The 26,219-nt window shown below is 36.6% G+C and overlaps 1 protein-coding gene and 1 pseudogene across 2 annotated transcripts in view; one reads left to right on the top strand and one right to left on the bottom strand.

Annotated features, from left to right (window-relative positions):
* The window catches only part of FAM19A2 (family with sequence similarity 19 member A2, C-C motif chemokine like), a 501,549-nt gene that overhangs the window by 299,587 nt on the left and 175,743 nt on the right, over positions 1-26,219 (top strand). The window lies entirely within an intron of this gene.
* On the bottom strand, positions 17,159-18,431 carry LOC106510316 (annotated as a pseudogene).

Raw genomic sequence — 26,219 nt, 5'->3', positions numbered from 1 at the left:
TGTTCTTTTTTATGGCTGAGTAGTATTCCATTATGTATATATACCACATCTTAATCCATTCGTCTGTAGGTGGACATTTAGGTTATTTCCATGTCTTGGCTATTGTGAATAGTGTTGCAGTGAACATACAGGTGCGTGTTTCTTTTTCAAGGAAAGTTTTGTCTGGATAAATGCCCAAGAGTGGGATTGCTGGGTTGTATGATAGTTCTAAGTTTAGTTTTCTGAGGTGCTTCCATACCATTTTCCATAGTGGTTGTGCTGATTTACTTTCCCACCAACAGTGTAGGGGGTTTCTCTTTTCTCCACACCCTCTCCAGCATTAGTTATAGGTGAACTTATTAATGATGACCAATCTGACTGGTGTGAGGTAGTAACCATAAAAAAACCAAAAAGACAACCTACGGAATGGGAGAAAATAGTTTCAAATGATGCAACTGACAGGGACTTAATCTCTAAAATATACAAACAACTTGTACAACTCAACAGCAAAAAACCAACAACCCAATTGAAAAATGGGCAAAAGACCTGAATAGACATTTCTCCAAAGAAAATATACAGATGGTCAACAAACACATGAAAAAATGGTCAACATCACTGATTATTAGAGAAATGTAAATCAAAACTACTGTGAGGTACCTCTGCATACCAGTCAGAGTGGCCATTGTTAATTATTTTTCAATGTATAGTTATATCAAATCATCATATTGTGTACCTTAAACTTATTATACAATGTTACTTATCAATTATATATTAATTAAGCTGGGGGAAAATCTAAGTATAAGAGCTTGGAATATTATTGGATTAATTTTTGAGATCTATTTTACTTTTCAAATATGTGAATGTGTAGATTGGGAGAGTGTGTGTCCTTCATGGAGGGTGGAAAGATGTAGGATTGGATTTTTTAAAATGGGATCAAAGTCTTTGTCACTAACCTGTGGCTTTATGATTGGTGGCAAGTCATTGAGAATATTTTATGACATATTTTTCTCACCTGCTAAGAAAATTTATTTATTTATTTATTTATTGTTATTGAGGCCAGTTGATTTACAGTATTGTGTTTCAGGCATACAGCAAAGTGATGCAGTTATATATGTATATTTTTTCAGTTTATTTTAGGTTATTATAAGATACTGAATATAGTTCACTCTGTTATACAGTAAATTCTTTTTGCTTATCTACTTTGTGAGCAGTTGTTTTTATCTCTTAATCTCATGCTCCTAATTTATTCCTTTCTCTTATCTCTTTCCCCTTTGGTAACCATAAGTTTGTTTTCTATACCTGTGGGTCTGTTTCTAATTTGTATATAAATTTACTTGTTTTACTTTTTAGATTCCACATATGTGATATCACATATGTGAATATTTGTCTTTCTCTGACTTAGTTCACTTAGTGTGATACTCTTTATGTTCATCCATATTGCTGCAAATGGCAATATTTCATTCTCTTTTTATGGCTGAGTAAAATTGCATGGTATGTACATACTGCATCTTCTTAAGCCTATAGTCTGTTGATGGGCACTTGGGTTGTTTACATGTCTTAGCTATTGTAAATAGTGCTGCCATGAACATTAGGATGCATATATCTCTTTGAATTATCATTTTTGTCTTTTCTAGATAGATACTCAGGATGGATATCTAAATCATATAGTTGTTATGGTTTTAGTTTTTTTTTTAAGGAATCTTCATAGTGTTTTCTATAGTGGTTGTACCAATTTACATTCCCACAATAGTCATTCTGGTGTGAGGTGATACTTCATTGTGATTTTGATATGCATTTCTTTTATAATTAGCAGTGTTGAGCATCTTTTCATGTACCTGTTAGCTGTCTTTATGTTTTCTTTAGAGAAATGTCTATTTAGGTCTTCTGCTCATATTTTTGCTTAAGTTGCTTTTTTTGATATTGAGTTGTATGAGCAGTTTGTACATTTTGGATATTAACCCCTTTGTCAGTCACATTGTTTACAAATATTTTCTCACATTTGATAGATTGTTTTTTCATTTTGTTGATGGTTTCTTCTGCTGTGGAAAAGCTTTGAAGTCTCATTTGTTTATTTTTGCTTTTACTTCTTTTGCCTTGAGATACTGACCTAAGAAAACATTGCTGCCATTTATGTCAGAGAATAATATTTTTTGCCTATGATTTCTTCTAGGAGTTTTATTGTGTCATGTCTTTTGTTTAGGTCTTTAAATCATTTTGAGCTTATTTTTGTGTATGGTTTGAGGGAGTGTTCTAATTTCTTTGATTTATATGTAGCTGTCCAGGTTTCCCAGCACCACTTGCTGAAAAGACTGTGTTTTCTCCATTGTACATTCTTGCCTCCTTTGTTGTAGATTAACTGTCCATAGGTGTGTGGTTTTATTTCTCAGCTCTCTATTCTGTCCATTGATCTATTTGTAAGTTTTTGTGCCAGTATCATGCTGTTTTGATTACTGTAGCTTTGTAGTATTTTCTAAAGTCTGGGAGGGTTGTGCCTCCTGCTTTGTTATTTTTTTTCAGGAATCCTTTGGCAATGCTGGACCATTTTTGGCATTATTTCTTCTAGTTCTGTGAAAAATGTCATGAATAATTTGATAGGGATCATATTAAATCTGTAGATTGTTTTGGGTGGTATGGCCATTTTAACAATATTAATTCAAGAGAGTGGGATATCTTTCCATTTCTTTGAATGACCTTCAGTTTCCTTTATCAGTGTTTTATAGTTTTCAGTATTTATGTCTTTCACCTCCTTGGTTAGGTTTTTTTGATGTGATTTTAAATGGGATTTTTTTTTTTTTTTACTTTGTCTGATATTTCAATGTTAGTGTAAAGAAATGCAACATATTTCTCTGTGTTACTCTTGTGTCCTGCTACCTTGCTAAATTCATTTATTAATTCTAACAATTTTTCTGTGGACTCTTTAAGATTCTCTATATAGAATATCTTGTCATTTGCAAATAGTGACAATTTAATCTTTTCCCTTCCATTTTGGATACCTTTTATTTCTCTCCCTCTCCCTTCCTTCCTTCCTCCTTCCTTCCTTCCTTCCTTCCTTCCTTCCTTCCTTCCTTCCTTCCTTTCTGCTGTGGTTATGACTTCCAATATTATGTTACATAGAAGTGTTGAGAGTGAAAGAAAATATTTATGATCTCTTTTTTATCTTTCTTAATAAATATCATAATATCCTCTCTACATATTCCCTTTGGCCACCCACCCATCCATCCTTTACTGACTCTCTGTTGGATACCAGACACTGCAAGGTATATAAGGCCTCTGCTCTTATGAAGCTTAGATTTTGATCCATTTGTGTTCGTTGTGTTCATACAGAGAATCTAAGACAAACACTATCCAAATACAGGGAAGGTGGAAATTTTAAATTGTAACCATGCTGAAAAAGAGGCCTGTTTAATCTGGATAGTGTTATTGATAGAAAACCACATGTTAGTTGGTTTAACAATAAGAATTCTTTTCTGCACCTACACTTTATCAGTTCTAAAGGCAGTATCACTTTACCTTCAAATGTGGGATATGGATAGGAGATATATTCCTTTAAATGTTTGAAAGGATATGAGATTGTTTTAGCTGTGAACTTTGTATTAAAAATAACAGGAACCATACAGATAATCCTTACTATGAAACTTTAATAAATCAGAAAATTGTGTTTGCCAGACTACCATCCTTTTGTTAACAAGAACATGATGTATTATGGAGCAAATAATGGTGTTCATTTACAAATATCAGGACCTGAGGTAACTGAAAAATGATGCTTAGAGAAATGTTCTAAAGATATTATATCTGTTTTTAAAATGTCTCTAGTGTTTCTTTTTGTGTTGCCCCAATGCAGCACCGTCTCTTTGCTGCTTGAGCTGCTTTTATAGCTGTATTTTTGAATACCTTCTTTTTATTTTGGAGTAGATGCAATGCAAATATCTATCTTAAGCAATACACACCAAGGTCAAGAAGTCCAAAGCATTGTTCCCACAGCAACTGACCTTTGTTTCTCTGGGGTCTGGCAGTATTTGCTTTCACTTTGTATTAGCAAAACTTACCTACTTAATGATGTATGGTATGGTGCTATTGTTAGGGGAAATGCTATTTAAGAATATCTGATTTCCATTTAGAAAAACTTCAACCTTGATGTTATGAAAGTTTGGAGACTATTTTATAATTCCCATATTAAACAGAAATAAAGTCAACTATGGGAAAGTAAAAGTGAACTCCTTTCTTCCCCTAAACAACTATCTAACAAAAATTCAAAGCATCTTGGGAGTTCCTATTGTGGCTCAGCAGTAACAAACCCAACTAGTGTCCATGAGAATGTGGGTTCAATCCTTGGCACCACTCAGTGGATTAAGGATCTGGTGTTGCCACGAGCTGTGGAGTACGTCACAGAAACAGCTCAGATCCCATGTTGCTGTGGCTGTGGCATAGCTTAGCAGCTGCAGCTCCAATTTGATCCCTAGCCTGGGAATTTCCATATGCCACAGATATAGCCCTAAAGAAAATTAAAAAAAAAAAAAAAGTAAAAAAGAAAAGAAAAAAAAAAGAAAGAAACAACTCATCTTAAAACAAGCAACTTATTTTGAATATGTCTACTTTTGTTTATGTGAATTATAATAGCTAACTTTGAACAAACTAAAATTTAGGAAAAATACTCAACTATACATAGGGCTATTTTATGTACATATTTCTATGAAGTCATTTTTGAAATTTGAAACCAGTGGAAACCACATCCACATTCCCTATCTTCTTTATTTGAAAATGCTAAGAATTGTTTCCATTACTGTAAGTCAACCCATTCATCATGTGGATCTCCTTTCTTTTCAGGGTTTTGGTCCTGCCATTTTTCCCTTCTCATTCCTGAGTTGCCCACTTTTCCTTCTCTGCCAGATCATTCTTACCAACATATACACCATATCCTCCATTTCCTATCCAACAACTATCCATAACTCCTACCCTTTTTTCTGCATTCGCTGTCTTCACTTCTTCATCTCTTTATCCCACTCCAAAAGGTCTGCTGTTCCTTCCACCTCACTGTTGCTGTTGTTTTCAGGGTGACCAAGGCTTGCTTCCATGCTGTCCACTGTCATAGTTATTTGTTGAGCTCATCTTATTCAATCTCTGGGCAACAGTCAAAACTTTGGTCTCAGTTGGGTGTCTCTTTCTTTGGGGGATGTCTTTTTTCTCTTGGTGCCCGTGACAGCACACTTTCCTGACTGGCATCTCTGTCTAAGTTTCCTTAGAAACACTTATGAACTCTCACTCTGTTCCAATGCTAAAGCTTGGAGTGTACTAGGTCTTGGTCTTTCCTATTTAAAATCTTACCCTCAGTGAGGGTTGCCAGATACAGCAATTAAAAATACAGGATGTCCAGTTATATTTGAATTTCATGTACCCTTTTTTTTTTAAGTGACGTATGTTCCATGTAATATACACACACATGTAGCTGTCTTTTCCCTTCCTCCCTTCCTCCTTTCTATGCATTATCTATCACATTAACTGTTGGGATATACCTTTGTATAAGTATGTTTCATACAATGTTTGGGACATACTTTTGTAGAGATATAATTGACATGTAATATTATATAAGCTTAAGGTATACAACATGTTGATTTGATAAATTTATATATTGCAATAAGACTGCCATTGTAGCATTAACTAACACCCTATCACATTACATAATTACTCTTTCTTTCTTGTGGTGGGAATGCTTAAGATCTAGTCCTTAGCAAGTTTGATATTTATAATACAGCGCTATTGTTTATAAACACTATATTGTGCATTAGATCTCTAGGACTTTTAATCTACTAGTTGCAAGTTTATACCCTTAAAGAACATTCCACTATTCTTTGGGACATGCTTATGCCAAAAAAGTTGCTCATTGTGTCTGAAATTCATATTTAGCTGCTGTCCTATATTCCACCTAGCAATCTTACCCTGGGTGAGCTCATTTGGATACTTGGAGTTAAACATCATCTATGTACCCCAGAATTTACCTCTCCCTAAACTCCAGATTTGTGCTCCCAACTTCCTAAGTAACATCTTGTACATCTGTTTTCTCAAACTCTCTATGTCCAAAAGATAATTATTCATCCCCTCACCTTACTTACTAATGACACCAATATTCTCTATACTATGTTCTCATCAAATCTTTGGACAAGTCCTGAGGTATATATACCCAAAACATATCACAAGTATGTGTGCTTTTCTTTATCTCTGCTGATACCTTCCCAGGTCAAGCCATCATCATAACTTCCCTGCCGTGGCCCCAACTTCCTCGCCATTGCTCTTGATTCTGCTGCATCTACCCACTACAACTCTTTATCTATGCAAACACATTTTTTAAAAGAGATCATGTCATTTGCTCTATTGCTTTACAGCTCCCACCGCTTCCACTTTCCAATGGCCATTCACTGCACTTTCAATAAACCCAAACACTTGATTATAGCCATCAAGGCCTCCTAGATCTCATTCTTGCCAGTACCCCTTTTCTGACTCATATTTACCTACTCAAGCCATACTGACTTCTCTATTTCACTATTTTTCTATTTTTTTTTTCACCCAGAATATGCTTTCCTTCACTTTTATTTCTCATGGCTAGTACCTTTGGCTAATATCTTTTTTATGATCCTATCTAATACTGCTTTGAATCCTCTACCTCTCCATCACTGTCTATCACATGGCTCTCTTTTATTTTTATTTTTTTCATAGCCCTGATGCACACTTGAAATAGTCACATTGGTTTATTTAAATATTCATGTACTTTCTCTCTCCTGGAACATAAATTTCATGAGGGGGAATGACTTAGTTTCTTTTGTTAATTATTTTATCTCCATAATTCCCACAATGGAACATAGTAGGTCTTCAATAAATATTTGTTGATATTTGAATTAGTGGTTTTCTAAAATACATTTGAGCCACAGTATGCTATAAACATTCCCGTGGATTACCCTTTCTTGGTTTTGAAGATAGTTATAGAATGAAAATATTTCCACTTCTTTTTCCCACTGGCACTTATGCTATGATGTTGAGTTGGATATGTGGATGAAAAAACAGCAATTGGCCCCAGTGAAAACACTGAGAATGATTTCATCTGCTGGTATGAGTAGGTTCTGTCCCTGGGGAGAAGCTTGACATATTACGGTTGGTCAGGATCCTGCAATGGATTGTCTTTCAAAGTCAAACTTCATCCTGTCAAGAGGTGGAGAAAATGATTTGTGACCTGAAGAGATGGTAGATTAATATTTCTGCAAAACTGTTCACTAACCACCCTTTAGCTACTTGTTTGTTCTGCTATTAAGACTTCTCTCCCTCTGGTATAGGAAATGCTTTGCACAAAACAGTGTCTTTGCTTTGTGTATAGACATTTCTCCTGCCTCAAGATGGAGTTTCCCAGTGAAGTGTAACATTCATTAGCCCCTTTGGACAATACTGTTGCTGATACAGATTTGTGTCTTATTCTCACAGCTTCATTTCAGAGTCAGAATGCACTGGATGTCTGGGGGAAGCTGTGATGTATGAAGCAAAATGAAGATTGATTTTCCACAGGGTACCTTGTACCTGAGTAATGAGAGTAGCAAATTACTTGCTCACTGAGCAAACATGACAGGAATGTCACAGAGCAAATTCATGTGTATGCAAACACACTGGGGTCACATACATGGGAATTCCACAAAGTGACCTTAGCTCTGGAAGGTATCCCTCAAAATCACCACCTTGTAATGGGAGGGCTGTGCTCAGTGAAAGCTGTATAATAGCTGCTTAAATACAAGTACTTCTAATGAATAATGTAATGCTCATGGTACAGTAAGGAACAGGATAAATTGTGGTGCCATTTTAAAACGAGAGTCTTCAATTCACAGGCTATTTTTGGTGTGCATCTTGGATTTTTGTGGCAGTGGAACATAAAATATCTCCTTTAATAGAGTAAAAGAATTGGAGTGATTTATCCTCGTCATTGTAGACCTTTAGAACTCTCATTTGGTAATGGAAAAAAATCATTGGTTGATGGGGAAGCAGATAATTTTTTGATGTTTAGGAAGTCCAATGCATAGGGAACATTCATGCTTCTTAGAACATTTGGGGCAGACAAAAATTTTTTAAAGTTTTTAAGTGACAGAAGGAATGGTGGTAATGATCCATTAAAACGTTTCAAGATCTCCATGGTCTTCAGGATTTACCATTCACATTCAAAAGTGCTGCTGATGCTTTTAGCTGTAAATTATTAAAATAACAAAATGATAACAATTTCATTTTGTTAGAGAGTTTGAAATTCTGCTGATTTTAGCAAGTAGTTCTGGATTTAAAATAATTTTTCTTTGTTTGACATTCATTTGTTGATCTTTCATTATTTATTCTTTTGAAACCCTGGTTTGTGCCTGACACTATATTACATGGAAGGTACACAGAGATCAAAGGAACCTTCCTGGTTCTCAGGCAGCTCATTGCTAGTAACTCAGAGTATAACGTAAAATAAAGCCAGAGAAAATGAACTTGTTAAGCCTAGGTGTAGGGACTGAGCGCTGAGGAATAAGGCAGAACACACATTCTTTTTCTTTTCTTTTTTTTTTTTTTTTTAGTCTTTTTATCTTTTTAGGGTCACACCTGAGGCATATGGAAGTTCCCAGGCTAGGGGTCCAATCGGAGCTGTAGCGCCGGCTTATGCCCCAGCCACTGCAACACTGAATCTGAGCCTCGTCTGCTACCTACACCACAGCTCACGGCAATGCCAGATCCTTAATCCACTGAGTGAGGCCAGGGATCAAACCTGCGTCCTCATGGATACTAATCAGGTTCGCTAACTGCTGAGCCATGGCAGGAACTCCCAGAACACACCATTCTAAGAGAGGTGTTATTTGTCTGCTTTTGCCTGGAATACTTAGTGGGATCTAGTTAGTCTAGATATTCATAAACAACAAATAGTAACATCTTTTAGCTTTGGTACTCAATGGGATAACAGAATGTGTGTGTGTGTGTGTGTTTTCTATGAGTCATGCGCCATCCTAAGTGCTTCATTTATGTTAGCTAAGTTAATAACCGTGGTATTCCTCTTAGGTAGATTCCAGAATTAGCTCCACTTTGCAGACATGTCTTTGAATAGAGAGTTGAGAGGAAATAACTTTGCCACGGTCATGAGGGCACTTAGTAATCAAGGCTGACCAGCTGTGGACACCTCTGCTTTGAAGCCTCTGATGGTCCTGAGGGAGTTTGACCTCTACTGGGGCTGGAGGAGGATCAGAAGGGCTTTGTTTGAAAAAAACAAAACAAACAAACAAAATGGAATCTGTGTTTTGGAATAAGAACTATACCCTAAAATTTGCTTTGCAACTGACTAAAACATGTTTATGTGCAACAGTAAATTGTATAGAGTGTAACTTGGGTATTCATTTCTAGGACCAGTCATTAGGAATCTGGTAATACCCACAGCATGGTCCACTCTGAAAATTTCTTCCTTTAGGTTCTTTTGATCCTCCTTGGTTTCCACCCTCTTCTGGCCTCATACCAGTGTGTGTTGGATTGTTGCATTCTTGCTTGAGGCCCCTCATTTTTATTCTAAGTCTTTTTATCCACTTGATCTTTTAAAGTGCAGCCTTTCACTGAATTTCTAGGAAAGATTGTATCCTTTAAAAGCTTTGCAAAATATGAGTTGTTACATGTACTTATTATGCTCACTTTGCTTGCTTCCTCTCTTTGTAGGCGGATTTGGTTATGATTGCTTCCTTCTGATAAGAATAAGCTTTTCCATGTGGTGTGTTCTTTTGGCTGCAATTGAGATTTGAATTTATTTTTGGTGGGAAGAGTTCTGATTAGGGCCAGAATAATAATAGAGTGCCTATTTATCAGGAACATGGATACCTTCTGCCTCTAATCACTTAGAGACATTCTAGTTTCATCATTTCATCTCCCTGACTCTCATTGTGAGCTACATTAATAATAGAAGTTAGCTAATACTTAAGTGTTTTACAAGTACTTTATACATCTTAACTGATTTAATAATAAAGCTAATCCTATCAGGTAGGAAGCATTGTTTTCTATATTTAACAGAGAAGGGAATTTCAAACAGGTAATAAGCTGTCAGGGCAGACCTAGCATTTCAAACCTCCTTGCTAAGCAGTTTCTGATAAGGAGGAGACAAATTCAACCTGTCCTGGGAAGAGTCAGAGAAATCTCCTTGGAAGAGTTAATAGCTGATTTCAATAAGATGTGTATCTTTCTACTTGATCTTCCTTATGACTCTTCAAATTATTTGTAAGTTATGGAAGCCCACCCATATAATATTTGTTGAGCATTTATTATGAGTGATGCCTGTCTTAAACAGTGTAAATGTATTAACACATTTAATTTTCACAACTCTTTGAGAAAGGCATCAATTCCCCCATTTCATAGTTGAAGCAATTGAAGCACTTGCTAATTTTGTCCAGTAGCCCAAAGCTGGTAAATGTCAAAGGTAGGGTTTAAATCCAGGAAGCTCTGGTTCCTGAATTATGTATCCACAAGTCAGCACTACCATTACACTGTCACTGTGAGATTGGGTTGACCTAATTATAGCAGAAGAATGCCTAATTGCCTACCAATTCCTGAACCACACTATTTTATTCTTTGATGTTTTAAATACCTTTAGCTGACAGGTATTTAAAATATAATAGCTATAAAATATTATAAGTCAAGAATCAATCTTTTAAAAATGCATATCTGGTTCAGTTAGATTATAAGCCCTCAGTGATCAATACCAACAGGTAGACACATTTGGGGCCTTGGACTCAGAACTAGACCTTGCTACTATGAGGGACTGATGGTGGGATCAGGCCCAGCTTGGGTCCTTGAGGGAAAGTCTATTCTGGTAGCCGCAGCACAGTATCTAGGCTTAAGGCAAAAGCAACATGGTCCAGAGAATTCTTATGGAGAGCAGGAGAGGTGGAAGCAGGCACCCGGTGTCAGGGAAGACTGTCAGAAGGCACCAAGTCTAGCTTCAGGACCAGAACTTTAGGGAGATGTCAAGAGCATAGAGAGGTTCTTCATAGGTTCCAGAGAAAGAAGTCAGCCCTAGGAAAATGGTAGAAATTCAATATCCAGAGCTGTGGTGCCCTGTGAGAGCCAGACTCACACATATGATGTGAGTCCCATTGTTTCTACTTAAATTTCTTGTTCCAGCTGCTAGGGCTGATCGTAATTCCTGGAAGGTGGTCTGATTCTAAAGGAGGGGAGGTAGGTTCTGGCTTTGGAAAAATGCGTTCTCCTTTATCAAATGGAAGCCTTCCTCATATCCTCTCTCAAATAACAACCAATTATTTGTCCTAACTGTTGGCGTCATTTCTAGATTAGGTGCATTCCATTGGTTGTACTTACTAGGTTCCTTTCTGGTTGGTTCTTGAGATAGAGTGAAGATAGTCTCCCTAGATAAGCTGCCTGACAAGGAATAAAAATTCTGAAAAGAGAGAAGAAGAATGTATATCAATACTGTTATCCTTTGTCAGAGGTGGGAATTAAGCCTGTGTTAGGCATGGCACAGCATAAATAGTCAAGTCCCTGGCACGGTTGGAGGAGAAGAATGATAACTGTAAGTCCAAATAACAGAGAATCCAAAATTATTGCTGTTTACCACTGGGGACCATTAAGTAGCTTTCCAGCAGACAGTTACCTTCTCAAATACAATTTAATACAGTGGCCAGTTTTTTTCTTTATGCCTTACATTGGAAAGAATTGACCCAGAATCAGGTGAAAAGCAAAGGTGAACTGAGGTGGAGGACACAGGCTCCCCAGATAATTCACAAACTGGATTATATCCCCAAGTAGACTAAAACTTAATTGTATTATCATCTAAATTTGATGTTTGTACAGTGTAGTGTCAGCAGATGGTGTCGGGGGCTCTGTGAACTTGATATTTTCATACAGTTCTCAGGATGGAATGAGCAGAACACAGACAAGGAATAAAAAAGGACCAAAGCTTCCCCAGATGCTGGCATTATGTTGTCTTTCTCCCTTGGTGCAAAACGGAAACTAGTATGAAAGCCAGGAACTGTTTCTTGACTCTTCATCTCATGTCTGATATGCCCACTAATTACTATAGAATGATTTGCTGGAAGGAACAAGATACTTGTAATCAGAAGACCTAGATGTGGATCCTAAAGCTACCACTTATTCTAGTCCCTATTGGGCAGGTCACTTCATCTCCCTGACCCTGTTTTCTTACTTTTGAAATACATTGTTCCAGACTTAACTCTTTTTTAAAATTAAAGCTTCTTTTACATTTTATTTTTTAACTATTAAAAAAATTGAAGCATAGTTAATTTATAATGTTATGTGTGTGTCATGTGTGTGAGTGTATATGTATTCTTTTTCAGATTCTTTCCCATTATAGGTTATTACAAGATATTGAATATAGTTGCCAGGCAGGTCCTTATTGTTTATGTATTTATATAAACTGCTATCCAAAACTCCTCATTTGTCTCTCCCCACCTTTCCTCTTTGGGAAACAAACCATAAATTTGTTTTCTATGTTTGTGAGTTCTGTTTTGTAAGTAAGTTCATTTGTATTTTTTTTTTAGATTCTACGTATAAATGATATCATATGATATTTGTCTTTGACTCATTTCACTGAATATGAATATCTCTAGATCCATCCATGTTGCTTCAAATGGTACGTTTTTTCTTCTGTCAAAGACATTTATTCTAAGAATCTAAACTCTGGACAGGGAACATTGAACTTAGAAAAAGCCAGCACAGGATTTTGCAGTTTCTTCCTAAGACATTAGCAACCTGAAAATGAGGGGAAAGGAGAAACTTTTAAAACAATATTGCTCCAGTTTGTCTGCAGTTATGTAATTTAAAATATCCTTGTTCTATTAAGCTATAAGCTTAAACTTGTTAGAAAACTTAACAAATCATCCCCCAATACAACCCCCCCAAAAAACACCCCACACTCAAATCCTAACTTACTAGCTTTCTTAATGCATATACAGTAACTCCAAACTATTTTCATTTAGAAAATGTGTTTATGTAAAAAAAGTTTCCCTCTTGTAGTTCCCAATTAGTGACTTCTCGGATTTACATCTTATTATTCCAGTCCATGGACTTTAGGGTGAAGTCAGTTGAGATTGTGTGACATTGCTATCCTGGCTTTTCCCAGGTCCCTGTCTTTCCCCAAACTGTTCCCTTAACTTGGCATGCCCTCCTTATCCCTTCTCCTTATTAAAATCTTACCCATACTTCAAGGTTAGGTCATCTCCTAATTCAGGTCCAGGTTTAACACTTCATGAGGATATTCTTCCTATCAGAAGCAGTGAGGATGCTTCCTATTTGTTACTTACTGCTACTACCAAAATTACAGAGTAACTGATAATGCAGATAAATCTGTTTACTCTATCGCGTTTTTTTTTGTTTGTTTGTTTTTTTTTGAAAGGGCTTGAGGAAGCCAAGAGGTTGGTAATGTTTTATTTTTTATTTTATAGATAAGAAAACTGGGTTGAAATAATTTGCTTCAGTTGGTATAACCAGACTTGAGTGCAGACATGATTAGACTCTAACTCAGTTTTGATCTGAGATGACTGATGTGGTACGTTGTCCTACTTGTCAAAATTCTACGAGGGTGCTTTGTTGGGGGTGTTTTGACTATCTCTCTAAACCTCTACAGTCTTTAATATTCCATGCATCATTCTCTTACTTATGTGGTCTTATAAATCTTACTTCTAATCCTCTATTATGAGTCCCTTGAAGGAAGGAACTGGGGCTTGCTGATTTTGGTATTGCTTACTATGTCCACCACAAGACTTTGCATACAGTAAGTGCTCAATCGTAGCTATTTTGGATGAATACATGATATTTCCTGAAACCAGACTTTGAGTAAGCAGCTGCATTTCCCTTAGGTTTGTGTGGCAGAAAGTGTGGCTGTGCTGTTTAATAATTACTAGGTACCAATGACACGTGTATAGTAAACAATATGTTGACTGTGTGATTTTAGGCTAAGTGTCTTTCTGATTTGAATTGATATACCATTATATTCTTTTCTTTATGGAAATGACCAGAAAAGAAGCACTACATTATCCAAAATTTATTTATAATCCTTTTATTAGCTGATGATGGATTATTTTGTTTACTATATTATTGTCAAAACTTAAATTAAGAATTTACAACTTTAATCAGACTGCAGAGTCCATGTGTGCAGGGATCCTGTCTATTATTTTCACAGCTTTATTATAGCCAGTAATTAGAGTAACAGCAGATATTTAATAATATTTGCTGGCTGATCAGTGAGGCTGTAATTTCATTGAATTATGTACTTTTGGGCTTTGGATGATGTGATTATTAGGGTTAAAACTTGTAAGACACTTTCATATAGGTTAACCCTTTTGATCTTCACAATAACCTTGGGAAGTAGTTAAGGCAAATATTTTACCTTCATTTTTTACCAAAAAAAAAAAAAAAAATCAACGGAGGCTCAAAGAGATGAAGTGACTCTAGAAATCATCTACCTAAGCAGTAGCAGGTGACCAAAACTTGAGTCCAAGTATTCTTACTTTAAATTGTGTGTTCTTTCTGTGTTTTCAGGTAGTCAGTAGAGGATTTAAACACAGAATAGAACGTTGGCTAGGACATGCATGTTTGATACATTTTTAAGGTGCTTATGTGTAATAAATTGAGACGAATTTGGTATGTGAAAGATGGCACCGTGAAGGAAGCCCTGTTACCGTTTGGCGAAAGAATTAATTTGAGCCAGTTCTGAATTTCCCTCTGAGGCTTACACCAGGAGAAAACAAAGTACAAATGTTTTATTCTCTACTTCCTTTGCCTCTGTTTTCCAGCTTCTCTGCACCCTAAGCTATTTAAGGCTTCAGATTTTTACCAAAGTCTTCTGAATATCCCTTTGTACTCTGTAGGTTTTGTTCCTCCCAGCTGAAAAGAACCAGCTGACTTATTTGGTATTTTTATACCTTATGCTTTATTGTTTTCCTCCAGTGTTTTCCACCCGACGCCAAAGTGCAGATGCTGTGATTGCTACTTCTAGCTCAAGACATCTGCTTTTCAGTAGGTCCTTTTCTTTCATTCTCAATTATAATCTTTATGTGCCACTGCTAAAGTATAGAGTCAGATCTTGTCCTCGCAAGAACAAAATACTCTGTTTTTAGCCTCTGGATTCTCCCATGGAAGGCACACTTAGTTTTATGTTGCATTCATATATTCTAAACATCTTCAAATCTATGCATTTCAAAACACTCCTAGAACTACAGTTCTTTGATATAAAAGCACTCCTTTGAAGCCCATAATCTAGGCACAATTTTCAGTGGGGTTAAATAAGAACCACAGGGAAAGTAACCGATTTGTATAAAGTTCTTTTTGTCTTTCTATGCTCTCACCCTGCTTTGTTTTTTCTGATTCAAGTCAAACAGAATTTACATCGCCTATGTCTAGAGAGTGCTTTCAATTCAAAACCTACCCAGAAAAATGATGGCTTAGATCAGAGGCCACACATTGGCTGCCCATAGGCAGTATGTGGCATTTAGAGTGTTCCTAAAAATTGAATTAATTGAGAACATTTAAAAATGGAGAGATTTCAGATATGGCTCTGGATTTCTGGTTCTTTATGACAAGTGGGAGGCTTAGCAGAACTCAGTTCCCCTTTCCATGTACCACTAATGGGTTGGAGCTGAGTAGATTCCAGGTGTAAACTGGAGGGTGAGATTGAGCCCTCATGTCACTTATGTGATTTACTCCCACTGCCCTCATCATAGTTTCCTTTCCTTCCCTTCCCCTCCTTCTTTTCCTCTCTCTCCTTCTCTCCCTCCCCCACCCCCGCCTACCTTCATTTTTCTTTTGTTCTAGTGTTATATTAGTAAATAGCCAAATTTATTTTCAGATATGTATAATTTGCATCTTTTTGAGCCTTTAAAAGAATCCATGTTCAAGATATATTTTAGGGGTATAAATTCCACCCCCCCAAATTTAGTAGGCATTCTTTTAAAGTATATATTCTGTCCTACAACTTTACCAGATTCATGGATGAACTCTAGTAGTTTTCTGTTAGCATCTTTAGGATTTTCTATGTAGAACATTATATCCTCTGCAAACAGCGACAGTTTTACTTCTTTTCCAATTTAGATTCATTTTATTTCTTTTCTTTTTTTTCTGATTGCTGTGCCTAGGACTCCCAAAATTATATTGAATAGAAGCGGCTAAAGTAGACATCCTTGTCTTATTCCTGATCTTAGCAGAAATGCTTTCTGCTTTCCACCATTGAGAATGATGTTAGCTGTGGGTTTTCATACATGACTTTTATTATGTTGAGGTAGGTTCCCTCTATGCCCATTTTCTGGAGATTTCTTATTTTTATCATAAGCATGTGTTGAATTTTATCAAATGCTTTTTCTGCATCTATTGAGGTGACCTATGGTTTTTATTCTTCAGTTATCAGTGTGGTATCTCATACTGATTTGCAGATATTGAACAATCCTTTCATCCCAGGTATAAATCACACTTGATCGCGGTATATGACCCTTTTAATATATTGTTGGATTTAATTTGCTAATATTTTGTTGAGGATTTTTGCATCTATATTCATCAGTGATATTGACCTGTAATTTTCTTTTTTGTGGTGGATTTGTCTAGTTTTGATTCCATGGTGATGGTGGCCTCATGGAATGAGCTTGGGAATGTTCCTTCCTCTGCAGTTTTTTGGAAGAGTTTCAGAAGCCTAGGTGTTAGCTCTCTAAATGTTTGATGGAATTCACCTGTGAAGCTATGTGGTCCTGGACTTTTGTTTTTTGAAATTTTAAAATCACATTTTAAATTTTTAAATTTCAGTACTTGGATTGGTCTGGTCATATTTTCTATTTCTTTCTGGTTCAGTCTTGGAAAGCTATACCTTTGTAAGAATTTGTCCATTTCTTCTAGGTTGTCCATTTTATTGGCATATCATTACTTATGGTAGTCTTTTATGGTCCTTTGTACTTCTGTGATGTCAGTTGTAATTTCTTATTTTTCATTTCAAATTTTATTGATTTCAGCCCTCTCCCTTTTTTTCTTGATGAATATAGCTAAAGCTTTATCAATATTGTCGATCTTTTCAAAGAACCAGTTTTTAGTTTCACTGATCTTTTCTCTTGTTTTCTTTGTCTCTATCTTATTTATTTTTGCTTTGATCTTTTTGATTTCTTTCCTTCTATTAACTTTGGGTTTTGTTTGTTTTTCTTTCTCTAGTTGCTTTAGGTATAAGACTGAGTTGTTTATTTGAGAGTTTTCTTATTTTCTGTGGTAAGATTGTATTGCTGTAAACTTCCCTCTTAGAACTCCTTTTGCTGTGTCCTATAGCTTTTGAATCATCATGCTTTCATTGTTACTGTTCCAAAGAAGGCAGACAGATGGCCAAAAATCACATGGAAAAATGTTCAACATCACTAATTATTAGAGAAATGCAAATCAAAATTACAATGAGGTTATCATCTTACACTAGTCAGGATGGTCATCATCAAAAACACCACAAATAGTAAATGCTTGAGAGGGTGTGGAGAAAAGGGAAGTCTCCTACACTACTGGTGGGATTGTAACTTGGAACAGCCAATAGGGAAAACAGTATGGAGAGTCCTTAAAAAATTAAACGTATAACTACCATACAATCCCACAATCCCACTCCTGGGTGTCTATCTGGGGAAAACTATTATTTGAAAAGATAGATGCCCTCCAGAGTTCATTGAAGCAATATTTACTTTTCTTTTCTTCAAGTTTCATGGTTTTATTGACACAGATACAATGTGCACACGGGTCCACTTTTCATTTCAACTTGGGGTCTAAGCTGCCTCTGCCACAGCTTGTGACAACACTGGATCTTTAACTCACTGAGGCCAGGCATCAAACCAGCATCCTTATGGATACTAGTTGGGTGCTTAATCTGCTGAGTCACAACAGGAACTCCTGTCTATTCATTTTGTTCACTGAGCAGCCCAGCATTGGGATTGGTGACCCTGCTGGGCCGCTCTCTCCACAATGGCTTTGCAGTTCTTAGAAGAGATACAGTGAGCACTCTCAGCACAGTAAGATTTTTTGCACATCAGCAGCACTTCAAGCTCCCTTACTTTGTGTACCAAAAACTTCCAGAAGCCACTGGGCAGCATGTGTTTTGTTTTCTTGTTGCTCCTCTAACCAATATTGGGCATCGAGATCTGGCCCTTGAACTTTCTATTCACCCTGTTGTCAATGCCTCTGAGTTTCCTCCAGTTCCGCTTAATTTTGACATATCAGTCTGACTGGTGTCAGATGAACTTCTTGGTCCTCTTTTTGACCATCTTGGGCTTCATGAGGAGTCTGAGAGCAGTCATGATGCCAGGTGGGAGATGGCTGCCACCTCCGTAGGCAGCACCGAGGAAGAGTGGTGGCAGTATTTACAGTAGCCCACACGTGGAAACAACCTAAGTGTCCATCAACAGATGAATGGATTAAGAAGCTGTGGTACTTATATACAATGGAATATTACTCAGCCATAGAAAGGATGAAATAATGTCATTTAGAGCAACATGGATGGAGCTAGACGTTATCATACTAAGTCAAGTCAGACAAAGAAAAATTATCATATGATATCATTTATATGTGGAATCTAATGATAGAAAAGAACTTATTTAAAAAAATAGAAACAGAATCACAGATTTTGAAATCAAACTTATGGTTACCAAACAGGGACATGTAGGGATAAAATAGGGGTTGGGGCTTAACATATACATACTACTGTATATAAAATAGACAACTAAAAGGACTGACCATATAGCACAGGGATATCTGCTTAATATACTGTAATAACCTATATTGGGGAAAGAATCAGAAAAAGAATGGATATATGTATACGTATGACTAATTCTCTTTGACATGCACCTGATATTAACACAATGTTGTAAGTCACTATATTGCAATAAAGTTTTAAAAATTAAAGTACATATTCTATTTTAAAATACAGAAAATATGACATTAATATCATTTTTTTATTACCAAACTTTTACTGGAAAGAATTTTGGACCTGGAGCTAGAAGACCTGGTTTTGAGTTCTGGCTCTGTCACATGGTAACTTTGAACAAATCACTTAATATCTCTCAGCTTGTCTCCTTATCTATGCAAAGGGGATGATTGTGTCTGCTAGCCTTATGGTCAGCCTATCAAATGTGATCATGGATATGATAGTTCTTAGTATACCATCTGGCACTATGCAAGATAAGATAGTTTTTGAGGAAGGAGAGCCACACTGTATGGTTTCTCAAGGAGCTTGGAGTCTGGTTACAGAGACAGGACTTACGTACAATGTAAATAACAGTTACAAGTGTCCCATTGTTTACAGGGATGGAGACATTAAATGTTACCAGATATAAGAAAGAGTACATGATCATGTAATGTAACCAAACTCAAAATTAAAAGGACATGTCTAATATTTCTTCCATTTGTTAATTTATTTATTCTACAAATATTTATTCTGCACCTGTTCTGGGACAAGGATCTGTATAATGGTGAAATAGAAAGCCCAGGTTCCTGGTCTTAAGGAATTTGTGTCCTGATAGGGAGAGAGAGCAACATGAACAAGGAAGCACATAGATCTCATTATAATTTCCCATATGTTCAGTGCCATGAAGAAAATAAAACATAGGTTATCGATAAGGCTGATGCACAGAGCTGTGGCATTTATGAGTCTTACCATATTACCATTTATTCTTTATTTTTATTGTGATAAACATGACATCATAAAATTTACCGTTTTAACCATTGAAAGTGTACAGTGCAGTGGGATTAAGTACTTTCACAACATTGTACAGCCATGACCACTGTCCATTTCCAGAGCTTTTTCATTATCCCAAAAGAAAATCTGTACCTACTAAACAATAACTCCTATTTCTCCTTCCCCTCAGCTCCTGGTAACCTCTATTCTATTTCCTGTTTTTTATGAGTTTGCCTATTCTAGCTATCTCATAGAAGTGCAATAGTAGACTATTTATACTTTTTTTTTTTTTTGGTCTTTTTATGGCTGTACCCATGGCATATAGAGGTTTCCAGGCTAGTGGTCCAATGAGAGCTGAAGCCACCAGTCTATACCATGTGCCACAGCAGTGCGGGATCCGAGCCGTGTCTGTGACCTATACCACAGCTCACGGCAATGCTGGGACCCACTGAACGAGGCCAGGGATCAAGCCTGTGTCGTCCTGGTTACTAGCTGGCTTCATTAACCGCTGAGACATGACAGGATCTCCAGAATATTTATACTTTTGTATCTGGCTTATTCCACTTAGCCTGTTTTCAAGGTTCATCCATGTAGCATGTGTCATAATTTTATTTCTTTTTAAGACTGCACGATGTTCCACCAAATATACATAGCATGATGTTTACCCTCCATTACCTATTTTAACATGATTTGGAAATAGCTCTAATTTGTAAACTACTTTACAAAGTACTTTAATTGTATATGGTAGTAAGAGTGTTATCTCAGGAATTACTGGTTAAATTGTTGAAAAGCTGTAGTAGTATTTGGCACAGTTGTTTTGTATATGAGTCTATTCAACATGTCTTAGATTATTGTTCCCAACAATGAAGTAAGAGGTTATAAATTGAGAGGAAATAGGTCAGTAGATTTTCATCAAATATGAAATGACAATGGCTGTTGTTGGGGGCAATGCTACCTATCTCTCTAATGTAGGAATTTACTCAGGGTATTTTGGGAGGATTTTTCTAAAATAGATTGAGGTAATAGCCTTCAACCATCACTTTGGGATATAATTTCACCATCTAATAAATCTAATCATTGGGAAAATTTCTCAAGATTGCACATTAAACTGCTTAACTGCTGCTTTTCAGTGCGGTTTGCCTACTGCTGCAACATTCCTGCTCTATGACCAAAGAAATCAAGTTCATCCATAAGAAAATTGTTAGGGATGGAAAGAAAAAGCAACAGCTGATGGCAAAGAGAAGGTAGAACTGCTGAATATTTTGTTATTCTATTCAGAAAAGGAAGTTCCAGACATTGGAAAGTTTAAAAAAGTGTTAAAAGGAGCTGAAATCTCTTTGGAAAAGGCATGAGCTGGAAAACAATACATATGTTACACAGCTTACTGCAGACAGAGATTTAAAACACATAGTGGTTGCTACTTTGATTTTTTTTTTTTTCTTTTTAGGACTGCACCCATGGCATATGGAAGTTCCCAGGCTAGGGATTGAATCAGAGCTGCAGCTGCCAGCCTGTGCCACAGCCACAGCAATGCAGGATCCAAGGCACATCTGATACTCACACCACAGTTCACTGTAACGCTTGATCCTTCAGGGATCAAACCTGCATCCTCATAGATCTTAGTTGGGTTCCTAAACTGCTGAGCCACGAAGGGAACGCCAAGCTGCTTTGATTCTTAATCAGAGGACTTCTCAGTTGCTTAATCCAAAGGTATGAAGGGTACTTTGCTGTGTCAAAATCTGATAGTGTTCTACACTTCCCCCAAAAGGGGCTAATTCAGATAGATGAAATTATGCACAAGTATTGGACACAGACAAGAGTATGTCTACAGTGAAGTAATAAAAAATGCACATGTCCCAGAACCACCCACTGTCTCTTTTTTTATGGTGCGTTGCAACCTTCCTGTGCTTTGAGTTTAACGCTGAAACACATGGGTGTCCAAATATTTTGCTCAAACTATTACTTATAGAGAAATGTGTGGACTGTGGTGGACTTCACTAATTGCCTTTTTTTTTCTTCCTCTTTTTTTGTTTCGATGCTATACAATGGTGAGCCTTCCGACACATAGCTGGAAATGTCTTTTTAAACGTTTGTTTGCATTTATAATTTTTGAGGGTAAGGGTGAAATGTGTTAGTGTTGGTGCCTTTGGGGTGATGGTTATGTGAGGAGAGGCCTTCAGAAATACAACTTTAACCTTTTAGTTTACTCATCTCTGAGGGGGTCCTGTATTGAGGGGAGGGTTCTGTATTGAGGGCAATGGTTTATTGGTAAAGACGTGTTTCTCTACTGAGTATATGCTGTTCAGTAGCCAGTGTTGGATGGCATATTAATCATATTGGATGACTGAATTCACAGAGCAAATAATCTCTCCTACCTATAGCTGTAGCCACAGTGAAAATATGTGTCCTTGAACTGCAAAAGTTATCCTAATGAAAAACCCTGAAAGATTATTATTCTTTTAAAGATCATTGTCACTCATTCTTTTGCTTCTTTGTTAGCATGAAAGAGAATTTGCTGGGGTGGAGAGACTTTTTTATGTGGCCTCATTTCCCAGGAGAACAGGCACAGCTAGAGCAAAAGAAATAAAAGTACTCAACTAGTCCCCATGGTAATTGAGTGGACAGATATTTAGAACTGATTTTATGCCTATAAATTATGTCCTTTAATAATCAAACAAATACCATTTAAAATGGCAAGAAGATATTTTGTTATGAGTCTTGTATGTGGAATTCAGATGTTATATGCAGAACTGGTTATGTTTTTATCATATAGAATCACAAAATTAAATGCTAGATTTCTGATTTGACCACCTATAAAAGGGTACGCATGATTGGAAGTTCTGTTTCGTATTCTGCTCAGTGATACTCCTTTGAACAGCTGTGACATGTTGCCATCTCTATGTCATTCAGGAGTGGATGCTGTATGGATTGTCTACATAGTGCCTGTCTCCCATTGCCTGTTTCTAGCCATATAGTAACACAGACTTACTGCTGTAAGAGGGTGAGAGGAGGTAAATCTAGATCATTCTAGTGGTTTTTGCCTGAAATTTTGTAAGAGAAAAGCTGGAACATGAAATGAGATTTTGTGTGTCCTAGATTTCAGTTATGCAACTCTCTCCTTTGTAAATATCATCAATGTACCATCATTTGGTGGTATGCACATATTTTATATTAAACTGTATAATCTAGGTTTACTTCCAATTAAGGTTATTACATTTTAAATTTTAGTGCATATTCAGATTGCTTATGACTTAATGTTTGACATCATATAATGCTTCTTTTTTTTCCTGATGAACATTTTTATTTTTTTAATAATGATTTTTATTTTTTCCATTATAGCTGATTTACAATGTTCTGTCAATTTTCTATTGTATAGTGAGGTGACCCAATCATACATACATGTATGCATTCTTTTTTCCCACATTATTATGCTCCATCACAAGTGACCAGACATAGTTCCCAGTGCTACACAGCAGGATTCCATTGTTTATCCATGCCAAAGGCAATAGTTTGCATCTATTAACCCCAAATTCCCAGGCCCTCCCACTCTGCCCCTGACTCTTGGCAACTACAAGTCTGTTCTCCATGTCCATGATTTTCTTTTCTGTGGAAAGGTTCATTTGTGTCAGATATTAGATTCCAGATATAAGTGGTATCCTACGGTATTTGTCTTTCTCTTTCTGACTTCATTTAGTATGAGAGTCTCTGGTTCCATTCATGTTGCTGCAAATGGCATTATTTTATTCTTTTTTATGGCTGAATAGTATTCCATTGTGTATATATACCATATTTTCTTAATTCAATCATCTGTCGATGACATTTAGGTTGTTTCCATGTCTTGGCTATTGTGAATAGTGCTGCAATGAACTTACAGGTGCATGTGTCTTTTTCAAGGAAAGTTTTGTCTGGCTATATGCTGAAAAGTGGGATTGCTGGGTCATATGGTAGTTCTATGTATAGTTTTCTAAAGTACCCCTATACTGTTCTCCATAGTGGCTGTACCAATTTACATTCCCACCATCGCAGGAGGGTTTCCTTTTCTCCATACCCTCTCCAGCATTTGATATTTGTGGACTTACTCATGATGGCCATTCTGACAGGTGGGAGGTGGTACCTCATTGTAGTTTTGGATGTTGAGCATTTTTTCATGTGCTTGTTGGCCATCTGTATATCTTCTTTGGATAAATGTCTATTCAGATCTTTTGCTTGTTCTTCCATTGGGTTGTTGGCTTTTTTGCTGTTGGGTTGTATAAGTTGCTTGTATATTCTAGAGATTAAACCTTTGTCAATTGCATCATTTAAAACTATCTTTTCCCATCTGTAAGTTGTCTTTTTGTTTTTTATTTTATGGTTTCCTTTGCTGTGCAAAAGCTTGTCAGTTTGATTAGGTCCCAATGGTTTATTTTGGCTTTTATTTCTGTTGCTTTGGGAGACTGGCCTGAGAAAACATTTATCAGGTCAATGTCAGAGAATGTTTTGCCTGTGTTCTCTTCTAGAAGTTTGATGGTGTCTTGTCTTACATTTAAGTCTTTAAGCCATTTTGAGATTATTTTTTGTACATGGCATGAGGGTGTGCTCCAGTTTCATTGATTTACATGCAGCTGTCCAGTTTTCCTAGCAATACTTGCTGAAAAGACTGTCTTTCCCCTATTTTATTATTTACTCGTGCCTCCTTTGTCAAAGATTAGTTGAGCATAGGTGTCCGGCTTTATTTTTCAGTTCTCTATTCTGTTCCGTTGGTCTCTCTGTTTTGGTACCAGTACCATACTGTCTTGATTGCTGTGGCTCTATAATATTTCCTGAAGTCTGGGAGAGTTATGCCTCCTGCTTGGTTTTTGTTCCTCAGAATTGGTTTGGCAATTCTGGGTTTTTTGTTGTTCCATAAAAATTTTTGGATTTTTTGTTCTAGTTCTGTGAAAAATGTTATGTGTAATTTGATAGGGATTGCATTGAATCTGTAGATTGCTTTGGGTAGTATGGCCATTTTTTAAATATTAATTTTTCCAACCTAGGAACATGGGATATCTTTCCATTTCTTTGCATCTTCTTTAATTTCCTTGATGAATGTTTTATAGTTCTTGGCATATAAGTCCTTTACCTCCTTGGTCAGGTGTATTCCCAGGTATTTGATTTTTGGGGGTGCAATTTTAAAAAGTATTGTATTTCTGTATTCCTTTTCTAATATTTCATTGTTAGTATACAGAAATGTTACTGATTTCTGAATGTTAATCTTATATTCTGCTACTTTGCTGAATTTGTTAATCAGTTCAAGTATTTTTTGGGTTGAGTACTTAGGGTTTTCTACATATAGTATCATGTCATCTGCATCCAGTGACAAGTTTACCTCTTCTCTTCTTATTGGGATGCCTTTTATTTCTTTTGTTTGTCTGATTGCTGTGGCTAAGTCTTCCAATACTATGTTGGATAATAGTGGTGAGAGTGGGCATCCTTGTCTTGTTCCAGATTTTAGTGGGAAATTTTCTACTTTGAGTATTATATTTGCTGTGGGTTTGTCATAAATGGCTTTGATTATGTTAAGGTATGTTCCCTCTCTACCCACTTTGGTAAGAGTTTTTATCATGACGGATGTTGGACTTTGTCAAATGCTTTTTCTGCATCTGTTGAGATGATCATGTTTTTTTGACTTCTTTTGTTAATATGGTGTATGACATTGATTGATTTACATATGTTGAACCATCCTTGTGAACCTGGGATGAATCCTACCTGGTCATGGTGTACAATCTTTTTTATATGTTGTTGGATTCGGTTGGCTAAAATTTTGTTGAGAATTTTTGCATCTATTTGCATCAGAAGTATTAGCCTATAGTATTCTTTTTTGGTGGTATCTTTGTTTTGGAATTAGGGTGATGATGGCATCATAGAGTGTCTTTGGGAGTGTTCCTTCTTCTTAAACTTTTGGAAAAAGTTTAAGGAGGCTGTGTATAAGTTTCTCTTTGTATGTTTGGTAGAATTCACCTGTGAAGCCATCTGGTTCTGGACTTCTGTTTGTAGGGAGTGTTTTTATGACATATTCAATTTTATTTCTAGTGATCAGTCTATTCAGTTGATCTATTTCTGCTTGATTCAATTTCGGCAGTCTGTATATCTCTAGAAAGTTGTCCATTTCTTCTAGGTTGTCAAATTTGTTTGCATATAGTTGTTCTTAGTATTCTCTTATGGTTTTTTGTATTTCTGCAGTATCCATTGTTATTTCTCCTTTTTCATTTCTCCTTTTTCATTTCTTTTTTTTTTTTTTTTTTTTTTTTTTGTCTTTTGTCTTTTTGTTGTTGTTGTTGTTGTTGTTGCTATTTCTTGGGCCGCTCCTGCAGCATATGGAGGTTCACAGGCTTAGGGGTCTAATCGGAGCTGTAGCCACCGGCCTACGCCAGAGCCACAGCAACGCGGGATCCGAGCCGCGTCTGCAACCTACACCACAGCTCACGGCAACGCCGGATCGTTAACCCACTGAGCAAGGGCAGGGACCGAACCCGCAACCTCATGATTCCTAGTCGGATTCGCTAACCACTGCGCCATGACGGGAACTCCTCCTTTTTCATTTCTT

This window comes from Sus scrofa, chromosome 5 (genome assembly GCF_000003025.6).
Source record: "Sus scrofa isolate TJ Tabasco breed Duroc chromosome 5, Sscrofa11.1, whole genome shotgun sequence".
Taxonomy (NCBI): Eukaryota; Metazoa; Chordata; class Mammalia; order Artiodactyla; family Suidae; genus Sus; species Sus scrofa.
The sequence above is the reverse complement of the archived record's forward strand: the minus strand, read 5'-3'. Positions and strand labels throughout refer to the sequence as shown.